Source organism: Saimiri boliviensis, chromosome 2 (assembly GCF_048565385.1).
Source record: "Saimiri boliviensis isolate mSaiBol1 chromosome 2, mSaiBol1.pri, whole genome shotgun sequence".
Lineage (NCBI taxonomy): Eukaryota > Metazoa > Chordata > Mammalia > Primates > Cebidae > Saimiri > Saimiri boliviensis.
In genome coordinates this window covers 18,575,512-18,588,696 of record NC_133450.1, presented here as the reverse complement: position 1 = coordinate 18,588,696, position 13,185 = coordinate 18,575,512, and positions in this window count along the sequence as shown.

Here is a 13,185-nt window from a genome sequence, read left to right as displayed (position 1 = left end):
TCATTTCTGGCCAGGACCCAAAGCCACACAGCAGGTGCTGTCTCAGGAATGTCACCATCTAATAAAAGTATTGTAACATAACACAGAGACAATGGAGTTCTCTTTGGATGTACTTGGATTTTCTTGACAGACTGCATTCCTAATAAGACAGTGTCTCAAAGCTCAAGGCAGAAGAACAGTACATATGTATTTTTTGATTCAAAACAGTAAAAAGTCTTCATATTAGTTTTGCTTGAGCAATGAACCCCGGTGCTGGGTGACAGGGGTTAAGAAAGCAACTTCCAGCAGCTGCATATCCTCCCTCAGTCTGCACAATGTTGAAGAAGGAGGTTCAGGCAAAGTTCTTCAAAAGGCAGTTTTTTGCACTCCTTTGGTGCTTCATAGAATGACATCTTAATTGCTTTCCTAAGTGGGTTATGTGGGACTGACAAAAAAGAAAAAACAGTTTCGAGAGAATGAGAGATTTACATGATTTATTTCAATTGAACTGATTCAAAAGAGTATGAGAGCAGAAAAGTTAAGTTACACAAACTAAAGGAAATAGAAATGGGACAATAACAGCTTTGAGATTAGATGCTACTGCTTTGGGATTTAAGGCTTTGGGTTTAAGGACTGAGCCTTGCTATGTCAAGGTCATGATTCCTGACGAACAATAAAGTTCATCTTTTTATGATGTGGCATTGTTGGGCCTGTGATTGGAAAACAGAAAGTGAATGTTCCAAGACAAGATAACAAGTTGGACTATTTGTTTAGGAACAGATTTCATATTCTAGTAACTATCAGAGTGCACTTACCAGACACAGATAATACTACCCTCAAATTTGAAGAAATAAATTTTATTTTCAGTTAAAACATTGACCTGAGTTGTTTTGACTTCTTTAGGTGTCCTTGGGAAAAGATTCTCTTTGAAACTGGGCCAAGGGCATAGCAAGCAATTCAATAACGCCCGCGCAAGATGTATTTGACATGGAATTCAGAAGCGTCTCAGGTCAGACCATGCCTCTCACAAGGCATTACAATTTTATGCAATAAAAGATTTTAAAACATTGTCTATGGAGACTGAGTTGGTAATATTCCTAATGGAGAATATCATCATTACCTCCCAAAATTAAATGAATTATAGCCCAGAGTCATTATCTCTTTTTTCGATAGAGCAAAAAGTTCACAAGCAAGAATTACAATGTACTTTTGTAATAGCCAACATCTCAAATATCTGTCCTTCAGCTGTCTGTTAATCATCCTCATATACAGCTAGATTTGATGAGAAGATGGAGGACCTGCTATACTCCCAAACTTTATATTCAAAGCTCATTGGTCCCCACAACCTGGTAAAACAATTGGTTTTCTATTTTTAGATGAGGAAATTAAAGATCAGAGAAGTTAGTAACCAGCCTGAAAGTCACACAACTGCTAGGTGGAGAACCAGGATTTGAATATATGTCTGTTTGACATGAAAACTTACATTCTTTGCATAATAGGACATTTCCTTTAGCAGAAAATATGTATGGTAAGTTTTTACCCTTAACATACTAATTGTCATATAATAGTATTCGTCACTTAAACTTTTGCCCTACTTAGAAATTTTTTTTTTTAAGTTGAACTAAATTAAGCTGCATAAAACTTAGTGTCAAATATATCTCAGAAGGTTTGGGGATTGAATGGAAGTGAAAATGTTGCCAAATTTAACAGCCCACTCTAAACCTTCTGGGCAGTAAGTTTAGAGCACAGATTGAGCCTTTTAAGATTCAAGATTTCTTGTATTTGACAAGCTGTGATGTCCTGTATAGAAGTAGAAAGACATGTAAATGAATGTTTTGGATATCAAAGGGCTCATAAACAGGGTGATATCAGATAGTTTTTGTACCTATTACATGTATTCCTAAGACACGTATTTTAAATTCAGTGTCATCCATTCTCTGGGTCTGTATAATGCTTCTTTTCCCTAATCAGATGTCTTGAGAAATTGTATGACTTCATTTACTCATACATATTCTTTTTAGAAATCAATATGTAAACAGAATAGGGATAAACAAATAAAGGGGTAGAAAGAGAACTATAGCTTATAAAAGAATGAGATACATTTATGAGGAACTGGTAGGGTTTTAAAAAAAATTTTACGTGTGTGTGTGTGTGTGTGTGTGTGTGTGTGTGTGTGTGTGTGTGTCTGTTCTCAAGACATCTGGTAAACCTGAAACCCAGAACATCCTCTCTTTGTTCAGCATTTAAATTTGGACAGTAGCTTGATTTTAGCTACTTTTCTTAAACTCTTTGGTTTGACAAACTGGGCTTTGTGTCCTATGACAACAGCTTTTCTCAAGAAATTTCTGGTACTTTTTGATGCTGGTTGGACTGGAAATACCACAGAAACTACTTTCCTTATGGTATTTTGGCACTTCGACCATCAGGACCAGATGGTACACAGAAGTGCAGAGGAAGCATTGGATATGAATAATGATACATTTTTAAAAATCATCCAGTCTTCTCTAACTTTATTGCATTTCAGATGAAGGTTCATGCCAATTTACACTCTGATCTGAACATGTTCATCCATTTCCAGTGGAGGGAAACTGAATGGCAGGATGTAGTCTGGTTTAGATTTAGAACAATTCCTATTCTGATTTTGCCTGATGAGAATTAATCCCCAGCATTTTTTTTTCCAGACAAAAAGGCAGAACCTTAAAATGTGGTCTTCAGAAGAAAGTGTAGGAAAGCTTACAGATAAAGAACAAATTTTGACTGTCAAGTGTAAACAGAAGGAAGAATCATCATTGTAATCACCAAGGGCCACAGCGATGGTGTAACTGCAGATGAACATTAAATATGATCACGAATGTGCCCAACAAATGCACCCTGTGTTTGGTGCAATATATGCTAAATTCTCAAAATAGAAATAGAACTCAGGTCTTAAATGCAATGTGTTGTTTTTCCCCAAAGGAGGTTGAATTGTTGCATTGGATGTTGTTGTTAACTTTTCTTCTTTGTTTGTGCATATTCCTTAATATTTTGTCTCAGGAAACATAATCGGGGGAAGTATAAAAAATTTGCCAGCATCCAATCCTCACTAAACCATTTGTAAAATATAATTAATAGAGAAATGCCTAAATTTAAAACTTTTTATCTTGTTGGTACCTCTGATGGAAATGCTAGAATGAAATAAAGTAGCTAACAGTTAAGAAGCAAGGCTTAAGATGCAATTAGATCAAAGCAAAAATCAAATAGAAGAGGGAGACTGGATAGTCTAAATGACATTTTCCTAAAACTTGTTCCTTAGAACTTCAGATTTGCTAAGGGACTTGCTGGAATAAACAAAATCAGGCAGGCTTTTGATTTCTTTTCACAATATATTGAAACTCTTTTAGAGAATGATAAACTAGATAGGTTTCTGAATATTGTTTGTTCATAAAATATTTTATCCAAGGGGACACCTTGCCTGAAATAACCAAGTTTCAAGGATCAAAAAGATAACCAAGTTTTAACCAACTTTTGAGCATTTTGAGGCTACTACTGGCCTATTTCTACACAGCTATGCATTTAAAAGACAGCCATATTTGTAAACCCTTAGCAAAGAAGTATTAAAAATATTCTTTACTTATGAAATATACATGTTGCTTCAATTAGAGTGCTTATAAAAAAACAAAATTCAAAATTAAATCTGAGTTACCTCATATCCTCTGAAAGAAGTCTCTGTGCAAGAGTACAGAATGGTTATCAAAACTCTACCTATCCCATTTAACAATAATAAAAGTAACTAAGATAATTCAAAATGTAATTGCTATATTGGTTCACTGTAAGTGATCTTTGGTAATTACCTTTGATAATCAATGTTGGACCTTTCTCATGTTTTATTACTTAACACCATTTCATATGAATAGAAAATACACAGATTCCTCCCTTTTTGGTTTTGTGGTTCTCTGGCATGATAAAGAAAAAGTAAAAGCAAACTTAAGCAAAATTTTCTAATAGAAAGAATTACTAGGTTTCTTTGAATTAGTCTTTGCTGTGGCAAAAGAGAGCTTTAATTAACAGAGATTATCAAATGTAAATCAAATGCCTAAATGGAAAAAACATGAGCTATGAAACTGTCCTTCTTTGCATCATAGGAAACTAAGAGAGTAAGTATTCCCCATAGTCCAAAATGCACCAGGAAAACACATCTGACTACCAAGAGAAAAAAAAAAAAAAAAAAAAAAAAAGATTATTAGGGAATCTTAATCTCATGTAACAAAACTCTGGTCCCAACTCCATTGATTTTCTGATGCACAATGTTTTAATATGGATATCTGGAAATACTTTTAGTGGCTTCAGACTAGTTCTGATAAAATTATTTGAGCATTCTTAAACTCAAAACAAAGATTCAAAATTGAAGAGTTCTTTGTTGGAGCTTTGCTAAATATAATTTTATTTCAAGCATAATTTCATTTAATAAAGCAATTGTTTCTTTATTAGCAAATTTCCAAAAAGGATACCTATTAAACAAACTAAAAGGACCTTACATGATTCTAAGGAAGAAAAATGCATTATTGGATAAAGTCATGTATTTGGTGACGTTCATAATGTCCAGGTCCTGCTCCCTCCTATGTCCAAATGTCCATGATGAGACATGACAAAACTTTGGAGTCTCATTCTGTTGAAAATGGAACATACCATTCAATGCCTGAAACGTCTTCAACAGAGTTCTCATCCTCCGAAGTATTGACATTTAGGGCGGATAATTATTTACTGTTGAGGGTTATCCTGTGTTTAGCAGCATCCTTGGCCTTTACCCACCAGGTATCAATAACACTCCTCTCATCCAGTCAACCAGTCGTGACAACACAACTGTCTCCAGACATTGCCAAGTGTTCCATGGAGGGAGAACTGTCCCTACTTGGAAACTGCTGGTCTAATACACTGCTTTCCTAGACAGGATTGATAGAGAATTTATCTACGGAGCTCTGTAGACAATTCCTACATGCTTGCTGCTTTCTTGCAACTCATGGAAAAAGGGATTTCTGGAACAATTTTGTAAGTATATTGACTTCTGCTCATAGCTTCACTATTTTGTTGTGCTCCATACTTGGTTTTCTCCATTTTATAAATTCATTATTAAACAACAAGGATTTTCCATTACATTTAAGCATACTGTATAAATTCCTAAGAAAGCAGAAATTATGTAATTTCTGAATCATAGTTTCTGTCTAAGGGGCAACTTATGTTTCTTCTAAGTCTTTGGACATATTTTTATATCTTTAATATATTAATTGAACATATTTTAAGGTTATAAATAAAGTCAACATTCAGTAGTCAACTTTGATCATATCCAGGTCAAAGCTTATGTTTTTTCATGAGACATTTAAGATGCTCTATGTCAAGACCTTACTAACCTCTTTATCTCTTTTATCTCTTTCAACACCTTGTCTTACAAATAACACTCTAAAAATGTGAAGATAGAGGTCATATCATACCCTACTCTGTCTTATACCGTGGTGCCTTTGATTTTATCATCTCTTGTTTAGAAATCATCATTTTTCCAACAATCAATTTGTGGGGGAGTTTTCTTTGGTGGTTTCCAATATGAAATTACATACATAGATCAATCCTTAGAAACTGATTTTGTGTTTTCAGGAAAAAATATTGACAGGGAATTTTACAGTTGTTCTTAAATAAACAATGACAAATAAACAGACATACTAAACCACTGGCATCATCTGACATCACCAGTAAGTTCTACAAGATATTTCGATCTGATAGCTGAGGGATAATTTCTAATTTTTCTGTCTGCTTAACCTCAATCTGGAATGTAATGGCCAAATGCACATAAGTAACAGCTGTGATCATTTAAACAATTTGCTGCTTTTTTGTTGTCTGCACCGTGATGTTTTGTATACAAAATGATTACTTGGTGGCAGTTGGGTGACTAACCTACTAAAGTTGTTTTTTTTGAAACAGGACAGGTGGAGTATGGAGGTTTCTGACCTGCTTCTAAGAGGTGAACCAGAGTCTGTGACTATTTTTCCATCTGTTCTTTTGTGATTTACACAGATTCCATGTAGATGAAGAGGAGCTGCTACATCTGACAGAACTCCCCAGACTGCACTATAAACAGCAGGGAAGGCCACCTGCTACTCTCCAACTTATGTTACATCAAAGCAGCCTGGATAGCTCACCCTGATTGGCTAACAGCAGGTCTCCAATGAAAAAATGCCTGCTTGATACTAGAAAAAATAATTAGCAGGCCCCACATCATCGGAGTATCACCCAACAGGCTGTAAATTTTGAGGGTAAGGGCAAGACAAGTATCTAGTTTTTATTCATTTATGTTTTGAAGCTCCATGTTTTTCTCAAGTACTTTTGGTAATTTATTTTATTAGAATCCACTCTCCGTTTCACATTCAGGATATGGTGGAATGCCAGAGGACACATTGAAGATGAGGGTGACAAAGGGATGAAAAAATATTTCAAGAAAATGACTGCTACAGGAATGCATTTCTCTTTTCTTTTTCTGTTCTGTTTTCCCTTGATGGCACAGGCAAAGAAATTGGGTTTTGTGTATTTGTTTGTTTTCATTTTGTTTTACCATTCTATTATTTTATTTAGGACGATTAATCTTACTTGTGAAGAACTCTCATGAAAAAACTTGGAAGTTAGAGTTATATGTGACTTCTGGACCTGGTAGTCTTCAAAGGAGGAGGCCCAACACCCAGAGCTACCATCTGCACCATTCCTCCAATCAGGTCCCCCCAATCCACTTAGCAGGTAGCTCAGTCACCAACTGCAGAAGTAGCTGAAGAGTAGCCCAACAAGTCTGAGTTCTGCCACTTTCTGCCTTGACAAGTTGATCAATCATGGCAACAGCTACAGACATTTGAAATGACTTGTTTACTGCCATAATGTGAAACAAATCTGGAATAATTTTAAGACAATACAAGCTACGTTAATGCATGCATGACTCATGTCTTCCAAACTACAAGCCTCCAAAACTCTTTTGAGACTAAGATTACATATGCCAAATATAATTTAATATTTATACTCGCCTTTATTATTGTTGGTCTGCTTTTAGAGTTTGTCAACAAATTTCCTGCAATGAAGTGTAAGGAGTAGATTTATTTTTAAGTTCCAGGTTAGGTCTACTAAGTGGTGAAGAGTGGAAGTCCCTCTGTATCTCGACTGCCTGACATATAGCTTGGGGGTGATATAGGAAGTATTTACTGAATGACTAAGTTGGTGCATAAATGAACATATCTAAATGGGAAGATCTACAGGGGCATGTTTTGGTATCATAATAGCCCTCCTCCAGCATTCAGTTTAAAATCTTTTATAACTGCCTGTCCACTGAGGGTTGGAATTCTAACAGAGACATGTCGGAGTGCAGATGGTTCTGCCAAGTTCAAATCATCCAGACCCCTAGAAGAAAATACAGCTTTGTCTATGTCACAGAGGCTCCTCTGAATTCCTAAGCTGCTTTAAAACTGGCAGCGCCTGCCTGGGGCTGTATATCAGCCTGTAGACACTTTGGCAGAATGGCGCAGACAGCTGATGAGGTAGGAGCCTTGGAGGTACACTGGCAGCATGATGTGGGTGAAACATACATAGCACCTGCCCTGCCGCCCAGCAAACCTGTGATCCTTGCAGAGACGGATTCATGAGTCACCGAGAAGTCAAATGAATCTGCATTGAAAGACGAGAAAGCAGCAGCAACAGCAACCGAGACGCTTCAAAACCCATAAAGGAAATGAAGAAAACTTCATTTTAAAAGAACAATTAAGCTCACTAAATGGCAGCTCATTATTGGACTTGGAAGAGGACCATCTGACAGCCTCTGGGACTGCTGTGCAATAGCCTGAGATACTCATAGCTAGTAGTAATTGAACAAGAGAAGGTCATAGGAGGGTTTTACAAGTCTTTTTTTTTTTTAATTTTTTCTATGTTTATGTTGGCCACTTGTGTGCCTTTTTTTTTTATTGCATTTTAGGTTTTGGGGTACATGTGAAGAACTTGCAAGATTGTTGCATAGGTACACACATGGCAGTGTGGTTTGCTGCCTTCCTTCCCCTCACCTGTATCTGTCATTTCTCCCCATGCTATCTCTCCCCACCTCCCCACCTCCCCATCCCTCCCCCATTTCCCCCATCCCTCCCCTATTTCCCTCCAACAAGTCTTGAAAGAAGTCTTCACTTTGCATTTTTGGAGCACTTACAAAGGTGGCCCTAGGGAGGAAAGAAGTGGTGTACTCCCAAAAATGGTTTCACCTGCAGGCATGACAAGGCTTAGAACTGAAAGCGATGGATGCCCAAGGAGTCTAACCATTTGACACGCTTTATGGCACTGAGTTTCGGAGAGATAAAGAAGTTAAGGGTGCCAAGTTCACTGAGTCTTACCCCGTATATAAAGCCTAAGTCATAAAACTATATTATTTCTCCGTGTCAAAACTCCAGTATATTTATTTGTTCCTTACAGTTCATTTTAAACAATCCAAGAAATTAAGAAATTATTTGAGACTTGTCAAAATGTTTTATTTATTTATTTTTTAATTAAAAGATGTCTAGGGCGAACACATTCTATCAGCCTGCTTACACATTCCCTCTTTCTATACAGATCTTTGAATTTTTAATCTCATACTAAGCTATGGATTTAAGTCATGTGTTTCTCTTTGGCAAGAATGTGTCCAGTTCCTGCACTAATCTCATCTTTGGCAGTGGTCCCCTACACCCCATGGATATGCTCTGGCATTTGGAATGTCTGTTTACATGAAGGCCTCCTGCACCTGGGACAGCACGGGGAGGGTCGAGGGGGGGCTTGCAAAGAAACAATGAGCAGGGGGAGAACAGGAGCTGAACCAGGCCAGAGAGTCATCATCCCCAGCAGCAGCCTGCTTATCTGCAAACACTCCCAAGACCGCTGTCACCTGAAAATGCCCTCTGTCCTCTTTGAAGAAGGAAATGCTGTCACAACCTATTAGTCACAGAAAGGTTCCCTGGGAATTAGTATGTTTAATACATCAACTGATTAATTAATAGAAAAAAATGGAAATGTCCTTTGATCCTTTGATATTACTTCCCAGGAAATTATCCTACTGATAGACTAATGCATATACTCAAAAATCTATGTTGGGGCTGTTTACTGCAGCATTATTTGTAGTAGCAAATGACTAGAAAGCAAAAATGACCATCCGTAGGAGGAGACTGGTTAATTAAATTATAACACCTCCATAGAGTGAAGAATGATGAAGTCATTAAGCAGACAGACTGGAGCTCCACAGCTGCTGGTAATAAGCCATCTCTAACATGGTTAGTTTGAAAAGAAAAAGATGTGCACAATAATGTGCAAATTGAGAGAGAGAGACATAAAGAGACAGACAGATAGATAGATAGATGATAGATAGATAGATAGATGATAGATAGATATAGATATGTATATGGAAACTTTCTGGAAGAATCTAACATAAATTAACTGTTTTGGTCTCTGAGAAAAGGATGAGGTGGGAATTACATTCTATAATTTGAATTGTTTGTCATGTGCACATTTTGAAAGAAACCGTAAAAATTTAATACTAAGGTTGGCCTTGTGATCAGGTAGAATAGCAGAGATGGCTTTTGTAGATCAATCGCATGGGACAATGGATAGATCACAGTCATGAGCTCCATTGTTCTGGTTTCTTCAATATACTCTCCAGTGCATGATTCTTGGCAATTTACTAAGCCATTCTGGGCTTTTTTTTTTTAATCCACAATAAGCATACCTTTAAAAAATACCTATTTCCTTGGCCCCTGAAGATAAATTAAATGGCTAATTATCAAAAGTGAATCTTCCCACACTATTTTACTCTCACCTAACTTCTTCCAGGGGAACCTTCAAGACTTAATTAAGTTCTCTAAGGTTGAGCTTCCTCACTTCTGAAGACAGAATCTTAATCGAATATAGCACACAGGGTTTTTGTGATGACTATAAAAAATAATGCGTAGATTGCATTCCACAGTTTCTGGCACAAATCAAATTGCTAGATAAATATTGATGACCATTATCATTGTCAGGAATAGAGGACCTACTATAATGGATCAGAAGTTAGGCAAACCACACATCTACAGGGATTGCCACAGAAGGTTTATCTCAGCTAATCAGATTTGATAGCTGGAGAGCTACTTACAATAGAGTCTCTTCTACTTTGGCTTATCAAGAGATGCTTCCTGAAACCATAGTGTCTTATGATTCTTTGGAAAATTTATTTCCCTCTGCTTTTCTGGATACCAAATCAAGTCAAGGAAATTTCCTCTTAACACTCCCTCCCATAATTTATTTGCATTGTCCCAAAGAAGGGATGATAGATTTTCTACCTTGATGTGTCTTAGTTTGGATTGCTACAAAAGTAAACACTAAGTAATGAACTGGTGTGAGTCAGAGAAAATAGAAATGCCAATAAATTGTTCCTGTATGAATGAGTTATCACTGTGGGCAGCTGCGGCTGAATCCTCTCAGGCATGCTGCAAGAAATAATACAGGACATGCCTCAGAGTAATTTTATCAGAGGCTGTGGAGGCTGGGTAATCTATCCACCAAATTCTATCCTCCATTAGTGGAGTTGTCCTCCACTAAACCTACAAGCAGTTGCTTCAACGGAAGTCTCAAAACAAGGAGGGGTTTCTCAAGGAGGAGCTGATTATACCAGCCCAGAGGATTCGAGGAAATCTGGGATTCAAGATTCTAAGTGTCAACCACTCAAACACCCTATCCCAGGTCTCAAAGATTCACTCTTTTCATAATTCCTGACTTTGGCAAAGGAGATCTGTTCGGTATGGGTATTCTGTTTCTTTTGTGTCTTTGCCACTCTTATAATTAGTTCCCGGTCTTGATTTTTAGTCTAATACACTCAGCAATTGCAGGAAATAAAAAATGTTCTTCAAAGCATGGGGGATAACATGGTTTGGCTATGTCCCGACCCAAATCTCACCTTGAATTGTAATAATCCCCATATGTCAAAGACAGGGCCAGGTGGAGATAATTGAATCATGGGACAGTTTCCCCCATGCTGTTCTCATGGTAGTGAATAATTCTCACAAGATCTGGTGGTTTTATGAAAGAGAGTTTCCCTGCACAAGCTCTCTTGCCTGCCACCATGTAAGATGTGCCTTTGATTCTCCTTTGCCTTCTGTCATGATTGTGAGGCCCATCCCAGCCATGTGAAACTGTGATTCCATTAAATCTCTTTCTTTTATAAATTACTCAGTCTCAAGTATGTCTTTATTAGCATCATGAGAACAGACTAATACAGGAGAATATTGGTTTTCAAAGCATATTATGATTTGACAACTGACTATTCTGAGCCTGATACTTTTACTAAGATTTTCAATATAGTTAATAACGATTAACTTACTCTACAATTCTTATAATTATTAATATCCCATATATTCCAAATGCCACTGATGCTGCATAGCCCAACGTCTTATCTTCCTCCTGCACCATATACTCCAACTAACCATGAATGAATGCCTGGAAAATTGTGATGCTATTGCATGCTAGGGGTTATAGAAATCCCATTTATCCCAGCGGTGAGATCATTATTGCCATGAGTAATCCCATCCCAACATCTGATGCTGAAGTTTTATTTCTAGATTCACTTCCATGTGTCGACTTCTGTAGTCTGTGTTCACAAAAAGTGAACCCTGAGGCAAAGGTTTCCTTCTGGAGTAATAGGGAATAGGTGGGATGGAAAAATCAGCAAAGGAGATGTCAGTCCATTCAAGTTGCTATAACAAAAGTAGCATTATTGGGTAGCTTAAACAACAAACATTTGTTTCTCACAGTTCTGGAAGATGGGGAGTTCATCATAAGGCATTGGTAGATTCAATGTCTAATGAGAACTCACTTCCTGGTTCATAAAGGGCCATCTTGTCACATGACAGAGAGAGTGTGAGAGCCATCTAGGGCCTCTTTTATAAGGGCATCAATCTTATTCACAAGGGCTTCACCCTGAGGATCTAATCATCTCCCAAAGGTTTGTGTCCTAATGGTATTACATTGGGGTTATATGCACTTAGGGGAGATGTAAACATTCAGTCCACAGCAATAGTAGGGAAGGAAGAAAAGCCAATATCAGATGGCTTCTCCTAAATGCAATGCATCGCTTATTTCTATGAAACAATCCTTTGAGAAATCACATGAACTGCATATCAGGACAATCAGCATCAGGGAAGAAAGGAGGAAGAATGTGTTCATTAGCTCCTAAAATTCACTGCAAAAATTTATCCCATAGAGGTTTAACACCACCATCCCCCACAAAATACACACACACACACACACACACACACACACACACACACACACACTTATAAGTTGCACATGCATAAGCATTGAACTAGATCCCATGGGGGCCTCATGCCTAAGGGTCCACAGTGAAATAACCAAATGTTCTGGTGTGCCTGGGACTGAGAGGTTCCCTGGGTTAAGAGAATTCCAATGCTAAAAAGCAGGAAATTCCTGGGGAAACTAGGACAAGCTAATCACCATTTTACAAGGACTCCCAGATGGAGGCAAGAGGTATCTGCACTATTAGACTGCACTTTTGTGAAGTTGATGTCTGGGAGTCTGAGAAGATACAAAGCAAGGCATAAAAGATGTCTGATAGGGTATTTTAAATTCTTCCCAGAAAATTGATTTAAACATTTAATAAAATAGTCTTATTTTAACACATCCAACTTGTTTCATTAAAATCTTGTCCTATTCCCCCTAGGAAAATCAGATTTTTAAGTCATAGTATATTGATAATTCTTTTATACCTTTCTTCAATTGACATAAACTCTTTTATATTTTTTTGCTTAATTTATGGCAAATTAAATTATGACAGAAACATCGAATGCTTCTTTTCCATGGCATTTGGAAGACAATATTATAGTCAGTTACGTCATCCTGATTAAACATTTTTTAAAGCAAAAAATGGTTAAAAGACTTGGCAAATGCAACAAGAAAAAACCTTGAGACAGTTGTGCACGGGCTACACTGCATAGCAGAATGAATGATGCACCGATTCCTTTCTTGAAGGACTGTGGCTCAAATCACAGTATGTTTTATGTCCTTGTAAATGAAATCGTTTGAGGGTCTCTAGTCACAGATCATAGATGATTTGCAACAGTTGGCACAACTTTTACTCTGTTCTGGAAATACCTTACAAATGAGCTAGAATGTCAAGAGTGAGTTCTGTCGTTCCAGGACAGG